Source organism: Otolemur garnettii, unplaced genomic scaffold (genome assembly GCF_000181295.1).
Source record: "Otolemur garnettii isolate 467f Iridium unplaced genomic scaffold, OtoGar3 scaffold00056, whole genome shotgun sequence".
In the NCBI taxonomy this organism is placed as follows: Eukaryota; Metazoa; Chordata; class Mammalia; order Primates; family Galagidae; genus Otolemur; species Otolemur garnettii.
This window is the reverse complement of record NW_003852451.1, coordinates 1,452,805-1,460,980: the sequence shown is the minus strand read 5'-3', so window position 1 is coordinate 1,460,980 and position 8,176 is coordinate 1,452,805.

Sequence of the window (8,176 nt, the reverse complement as noted above, 5' to 3'; positions counted from 1 at the left end):
ATGATGACTCAGAGGGTGACCCTGTGGGGTATGTCGCCTATAGCATGTACATCCAGACCCTTAATACAAAGTTATATCTGACTAGATGCAACTTATGGATTTCTGTGGCAAATACACTTTAGTGGCCAGGAGAGAATGGACAGTGAGATGAGTGTGGGTGTTGTAGAGTCACTTTCTTGATGGGATGGATGAAAAGTTGTTGCAATTAGGGGGACCCGAAGGTTTAAGACTGTAGCACTTCTGAAGTGGCATACAGCCCTCAAGCAACTCTGGTCATGTCATTCAAAATTCTGTTTTTTTAAATTTCAGATTAATATGAGGGTACAGATGATTAGGTTACACTGTGTTTCTAAGGTAAAGTTTAAGTTTTAGTTGATCCCGTCATCCAGGGCTGTTCTGCGGACCCTCACATTGAGCACGTCAGGGGACAGTTGACTTGAGAACATTTGCCTGGAGAAGGATGACCTAGAAGGTCTCTGTCACCTGGGATCACTCCACACTAATAAGCCTCCACCTAGCATTGTGCAGTGCCATGCCGCTGCTCGCCACCAGGGGGCACGCCCGGCTCGCGCTGGCAAAGTTCTTGGTCCTCAGCTGTGTCCAGGCCCCGGACAGCCAGGTGGGGTGCAGGAAAGAGACTGGGGGCTGTTTGGGTATTCATAGATGGCTCAACCCCCCTCCCTGAGAACCCTGTTAGGTCCAGCCCCAAAGCATCTTCTGTCCACAAGCTGGAGCTGCCTCTTCCCGCTGCCGGAGCAGGTGCCAGAGGTCACACTGCAGTGCAGCAGGGGAGGGCAGAAGGAAGGACGTGGGGGCCAGCCACACAGCACAGGAGCCTGGACGGGCTTTTCCAAGACATCTGGCTGGTGGGGTAGGGGCGCGGGCCAGGGAAGATAGGCCTTCTCAGGGTTTGGAGAACTGTCAGGCAAATGCAGTGTAATTTTGCTGAGCTAGCAAAAAGTAATGAACTTTGGTCAGAAAATGCAAGGCTACCTGATTCCCTTTCTGTCATTTGAAAAGAAAGAGGCAGAAGCAAGGTGGAGCCCTGTCTGGAAAGTCTTCTGGGATGGACGCAGCAGGAAACCAGGTGTCCGAGGCCAGATGCCAGTGTTGGGGAAGCCTGGCCGGCTTTGGGGAACGGCCTGGCCTTTTCCCTACAATAACTTCTCTCACTGTCCTCTAACTCTAAAGCAGTGGTTCTCAACCTGTGGGTTGCGACCTGCAGGAACTGTATTAAAGGGCCGCAGCATTAGGAAGGCTGAGAACCACTGCTCTAAAGCAAAGCCAGCTCCTTAAGCCGCAAATATTTGAAGGCATCCACCCCCATGTCCTTGACTGTGCAATGTGTCACTTCATTCCACAGGATCAGATGTGACATCTACTCGGGACATATTTGTTGCAATTATTTGATCCTAATTTCCAAAAGAGATATCTGCTGGAGAGTCACATGATCAGGGAGAGGCCGATGGATCTTAGGATAAGCTACATGTCTGCTGCAGTCTCGACTGGCTGATAATTTGCTCATATTCATCATTTCCAAGGCTGGACAGGAAAACTGCCTCCCTTCAGAAGATGCATATTAGTGTTTTGTCTTCGATTACCCTTTTATCTTGTCCCTAGGGTCTAATTTGACCTGCTGGTGAAATGGACTTCAGGGGTCGCAGGGAAAGACCCCTGGATAATCGATGCTGTGAATTGCTCAGGGAAGTAAAAATCTACAAGCAGGAATTGTCCCAAGAATCATTAGCAACGGCATCTTGCCATTATTTCCTTGCTTGGGCCCCCACGCAGGCCTTAGCTCCAGCCTCAGTGGGGGCTGTGATGTGAAGAGCCTGTAACTTGTCAGGGTCTCTTTTCCTGATCAGCACAACCACCCCTCACAGAAGTGCTATAATCCCTTGTCCTGGGATTGATTACATAGGAGAGAGGGGACGGGGTCTATCGTGATGCCACCATTGCAGATGCGTGCTCCGTCCCCTGCCCCTTGCTGGGTCTGTTAAGCAAAGTAAACACTTGGCTCATGGACGCTGAGTTTGTCACATGTGCACGGTGGGCGGAGGTGGAGGGCGGGGGCCGAGGTCCCTGGTGAAGAAGGCAGGCTTGCTGGGGACTCACAAACATCCGTGTTCAGATGGGGTGCTGCCATGTGAGGCCAGTTTATAACCGGGGGCAAAAAGAAAGCCCAGACCTCCTGATACAATCCTTAGTTAAACTTGGGGTGCTTTTGTTCATCATTCATTTCTGCACGAGTTTCGACTTTCTGAAATACTGTTTAAGAGTCATTTGTCTTGAGATGGAGTTTTCCAGGGTCCTGCCCACCTCACTGGATCCAGGCTGTAGGTGGGACTGTTTTGGCTTCAAGAAATATTTGTTCTTCAAGGGACGATTGTAAACCAAGCTCTACCGTCTTCCCCAGTTACCCTCCTTTTATGACTATGAAACATGGACATAAAGATACAAAACTGACTTTTTTGCTAGGCTTTGGAGATCTTTCCTCTGAAGCGCGGCTGCTCTGTGGCCGTTGGTGGACCAGCCACAAGCCTTCTGCAGCCAGCTGCTCATCCTCCCGGGGCTCCAGGTGAGGGGACTGTACTGATGCCTGACCTTACAGGGCTGTGTCCTGGGTGGCTGCCTGGCCCCCCTGTCCGAGCCTCAATGTTTTCCCTTGACACTGGACAGGCTCAGCCTCTGTGCCCTCCTGGAGGGCACTGCAGAGTGCACAGTACAGCCCTGGGTGGTGGCCCTGCCTGTGGCTGTGTCCCTGAGCTGCTGAACACAATGTCACCTCCAGAAAGAGATCGACACTCACCACCACTGCCCACCCAGTCTCTTACTCCCCGGATCCCCCACCTACTTGAGCAAGAATTCACCCCCTTGTTCCCTCAGACGCCGGCCTCAAGTTCCTTGACTGTGAACACAGAATTCCTGACAGCTGAGCGCTAGTGTCCCAGGGCTGCCTAAATACGGTGCCGCTGATGGTTCCCTGGGAGGCTGCAGGCAGGGTCCTTCCTTGTGTCCTCTGGTGGCTCCAGGGGCTCTCCTCAGTTTGTGGTTGCGTCACCTTTATCTGCCTGTGTCCTCACATAGTCATCCTCCCCAAGAGCGTGTGTGTCACCAGCCTTTGACCTAGGGCCAGTCCTGATCCTGTACAGCCTCACCCTGACTTGGGCGTATCAACAAAGCACTCGTTTCTCACGTACTCATACTCATGGGCACCCACAATTCAACCAGGTGGAGTGGTCAGGCTGTGTGGACAGGGAGGCCAGCCCAGGGCAGCTCCCGGCTCGGAAACTGGAGGCCAAGAGGCCAAGTTCCCACCACGAGATGGTGCTATAGGCCCAGGGCTGGCATCCTCCCTCCTCCTGGGGAGACCTACTCAGGTGGTTCTGGGAGCCCTGTAGCCTTGGAACTCCATTGCTCTGAACTGCTATTGGCTCTGGAAAGACCACTGTTAATGGGATGCTCCAGCCGGTGATCCTGGCCCCCTGCCCAGTTCTTAGGAGGGCTAGGTGGAGGGCTAGAGCATGAAGAAGAGCACAGCATGGGGACAGATTTAGGTCCCTGGGAGGAGCCTTGGTCAGAGCAAGGACTGAACTGGTGAGGACAGAGGCCAGGAAGTTCCAGAGCTGGGTGCACACACACCTTCAGGCTCTCAGGTGCCCCTGTGGGGTCTTGGCCCCTGAGGTGATGTGGTTTCTGGATCCTCCCTCCCATCTGGTGGTCCTGAGTCACAGTCTATATGGCTGTCCGTGACTCTGTCTTGTGAGAGTGGTCCCGGGAGAAGTCCCATAGCTGACCTGAGGAGCAACCCCCTGCCCAGTGAGGACTGACACAGCCTTATTCACTGGGTTCTGCTCATTTTTATGATCGATGTTTCATTTCCTAGAAGACCAGCCGGCGTGGACCAGGTGCTTGCTCCTTCCTCAGCCCCCGCTGCCCACCTCACTGCGATCCGGGAGCTGAGCTCTCCCTGGAGCCTGACGCTGGTAGCTTCCTAACGGGCTTTATTGCTTTATAGGTGCCTGTGGCCAGATAAGCGGGCACAGCCGGCAGTTGTGATAAGGAAACTCAACACCTGACAAGTGCCAGGTGACATTTCCTGGTCGGTGGACACTGGGATATGAGCTGAGACGTGAACTGAAGAGAGGTGATTGTAAAGGGAAAAGAAAACAAGCCCTCACCTGCGCTCGACAGTTAGAGAGCACCTGTGTTGACTCAGTCCACAGTGAGAATGCATTTCCACCAACATGAGGCTCCTCTGGCCTGGGAAGACCTGGACCCGGCTCCGCTCACCTGAAGCTGGTGGCATTGCGCTCACTCTGGGTGGTCGCCGCTGTTTCACCTGCCACACCTGAGCTGTGGATCAGGTTCCGATGAGGCTCTGGGCCGGCCATGTGACTCTCCACCTTGTTTGATGTAGGTCTGGGCCTGAGTTTGGTCTGTCCAGCCCTGGAGACTGAGGCAGAAAGCCTTTCCTGTCCTGTTTTGTACAGGGTGGGGTCTGCAGCCAGGAGGGCCCGAGGCTGCCCGGCCTCTCTCCTCCCTCCTGAGGCGTCCCCAGCTGGTGTCGTTCAGACCTCTGTGGTGCTCAGACGGCCCTGGGCGTTCTCTGCCTGTGAGTTCCCAGACTAGTTGGCAAATTAATTATTTCTCCTCATTTTTATTATGCACTCTCCAAGTAGAAGTGGTGCATTGAAAGAATGGAAAAACAGGGATCTGGCCCTTCTAAACTCGCCCTGACAGGAACTTCAGAGGACGGTTTATGATGCAAAAGGCTTATGTAGTTCTTTCTGATATGATTATTATAGACGAGGAGTCAGGTATTTCTGGCAGCATGAGAGCCGTGGTGAGATGGAGGAAGCACTGGGCGGCAGCCCAACGTGAGCCACTGGCTGGGGCAGAAACCTGAGAGGCGCCACCTGGGCACGTAGGGTCCCTTCTGGGCCTCCTGCCCGCCTGTGTCACATGCTGTGTTGTGCTGATGGTCCTGGAGATGCAGGAGCAGGAGACCCAGGAATTGGGGTTCTTGGCTCACCCCAGGCACCTGGACTCTTCTGTGATCCCAGCCTCTGTATTTGACCAGTGACCACCGAGCAGACAATCACTCCAGGGAGACAAAAGGAACCCAACTTCCTTCCACCAGTTCCCTGCCACTCCCCCACCTGCAAGGAGCCCCTTGTGGCCTCTGAGGTTGTGGGCTCCCGGTCCAGCCCAGTGGTCCAGATGCAGGGCCCTCAGGGGCAGCCACATGGAGCCAGTGAAGAACAGACCCCACCCAGGTGTCCTCTCCGTCAGAGAGGACAGCACAGAGGACACTGTTGGAGGGGACCCCTCCTTCCCTAGTCTTTTGTCTGCTGAGGCCTTCTGGCACCTCAAATCCCCACACTCCCTTGCTGAGGGTAGAGCTGGAGAGGGTATTTGCAGAAGCTCCCTGGAGGCTGCTTGTCCAAGGACTTAGGGACAGCCCTCTCAGACCCAGCTGAGAGCAGATTCCAGGTCCAGGGCTCTAGGCCCTCCCAGGTGGCTTCGTAAACATCAGAACTGGACTTTGTGGCCATCCCAGGCAGCGGCTTTTACGTGTGTCCCCTGAACTCTGGGCTTCCCGGATGGGTCCTGGGCAGGGTCCTTGGGAGAAGGTCTGCCATGCCCTGCAGCCTCTCCCCATGGACCAACTCTGCTTTTACTTATTTGTTGAGTTTTCAAAGAATAATGTTTGCCAAAAGTTCTGATGCCCCAAACCATGAGCTGTGAAGCTCTAGGTTCTCTGTGGACATGGGCAGCCCTGGGTTCCCCCTTCCCAGAGTTGCAGGATGACTGCCCAGTGAAGCAGAGCCACCCAGCAGTCCCCGCAGGACTGGGAACAAGGACTCCCACCTGAGGCCAGCCCAAGGCATCCTGGTATCCGCTTTCAGTGGGGACAGATACCACGCTTGGGTGTGGGGTGGGACTAAGTGGAGTGAATCTTAGTTCTGACACTTTTTAGTTTTGGGAACTTGGGGAATCACTCAACTGCACAGGATTCAAATTCTTATCTGTAAAATGAAGGTCATAGCACCCACTTCACAGAACAGTGGCTATTAGAGAAAGCGGCGTTCTCCAAACACCTAGCAGGTGGCTAGAAAGTGATAAGGTGACACCTGTTGGCTGTCAGCAGTCCCCGAGTCGTGGTGGGAAACTGTGACCATGCCTTGTCCTCTGTTGTCCTGAGTCAGGTGGACTGGCCCCCAGACGGGACTCTGCCTCTTTCTCCGCTCAGCTCCTCCTGCTGTCTCCATGTTCCACTGGTGCTGATCACCTGTGTCCTCAGAACATGTGGACAGGGAAATATGAGGGCAGACATTTAGCAATTTATAGCTTTTTCTTTTTTCTTCTCTCTTTCTCTCTTTTCTTTTTATTTTTTTAGCAACACATTCAACCTTGACTAAAAAAAATTTTTAGTAAAAAATTTAAAAAATAGCACCATGGAATGTTCTGCGTCTTGTGAGATAGTGAACAGGACAGAGCTTGAATGCAGTCGAGTGACATAAAAGCCCACGCCCACTTGCAGGCGCATCCGACCGAAATCCTCAGCCCAGAACGGGGGCTCTTATTTGAATATGGCTCATGAATATTTAGTAGTAAGATGCAATCTTAAAAGCTAGGACAGCTGTCTTTAATTCTGAGCCACCTTTTAAATAGTAAAAGAGAGATTGTTCCGGGTGATACAGTTCGGACAAGAGCCACAGGCAGCCCAGGCCTTTCTCTCGGCCTCTGCTATTGGACTGTCCCTGTGCTGTGAGGTCTCACTCTCAAGACTGTGCAATTGGGGATCCCTTGCCCTGTATTGAATAGCCACATAGATCAGAAGTTTGGCACCAGATCTAGACTCTTGGCCCTTCTAGAAGGAGATCAGGGTGATGGTACAATTTTTAAAAATAATTTTTCTTTCTTTTAAAATCTTTCTCTCCACATGTCTGTTGTTAAATATCTTTCTTCTGTCAACATAATGATAAGTTAGAGTATCTAAGTGAGCATATCTTTTTTCCAGGGCCTCCTAAACTCTGAAATTTATACTATTTATATAGTTAAAATTTAAAAATGAAAGCCTGGCCCACAGAGTAGTCCTGTCTCAGATGCATGAGGTAAAATGCAGATAGGCCTGGGCCCCAATGGGCAGGCATGTGGCCAGCTTGTCACAGCCATGAGGAGTGCTGGGCAGACCTTTCAGATTTCCTCCTCTACTCTGATCAAACACTGACTCATATCCACTGCCAGAGTTGCTGAATCCCACTAGGACACAGTGAGTTGAACACTCTCCTGTGGACAGGAGTAATTCCATCTCTAATACTAGCTGACGAGCTCCCTCAGGCTGGCCTGTCCCCAGGGCCCCTGTTTGCTCACAGATGAGGCAGAAGCAAGTCCCCACTGGCCTCTCCCAGGGCTAAGAGGACTTGTGAAGATCCATACTTGGAGCTAAGCTTACATCCAGACCATCCTTCCTAGTTGCCTGGTGACTCAGTGTCAGGACCCCGACACACTCCTGGATCAGGAGCTCTGTTCTGTGACAGAGGCCATTACTAGAACTCCCTTACGCACACCCAGGCTCCCCCTTGTCTGCAGGAAGCCATTGGCTCTGTGTCCCGTGTCCCCTGTTCCCTGTGAGCTCAATAGCGTGAGCCTCAGATGAAGCTGAATCCATCTCCAGCTTTAAGGGGCGAATCCTGAGTAGTAAGATATAGGTTTGCTGAAAAGGTCCTGGGGAAGGTTTCCTGTTTTTAAAAGACATGCTAAGAGTTTTCCCTTTTATCCACTGAATTTTGTCTAATTCAGGGCAATGCTGTGTTCCTCCCTCAAAGTGGACACAAGGCTAAGTGGCTGTGTAAAACAAAGATTAGATCAAAGTTTATTTGATACTTAGACTGCTTGCCCCCTCCTCCCATATAACATACATGTGCATGTACATACGAGTATGCATGTATATTGTGTCTGTGCATATAAAGTGCATGTGTATTTGTGTGTGTGCATGTGTATTTGTGTGTGTTCATGTGTATTTGTGTGCATGTGTTTGTGTGTGCTTGTGTGTATGTGTGTGCATGCGTGCGTGTGTATTTGTGTTTGTGTGCACGTGTGTATTTGTGTGTGTGCGCATGTGTATTTGTGTGTGTATGTGTATTTTTGTGTGTGATCGTGCATGTGT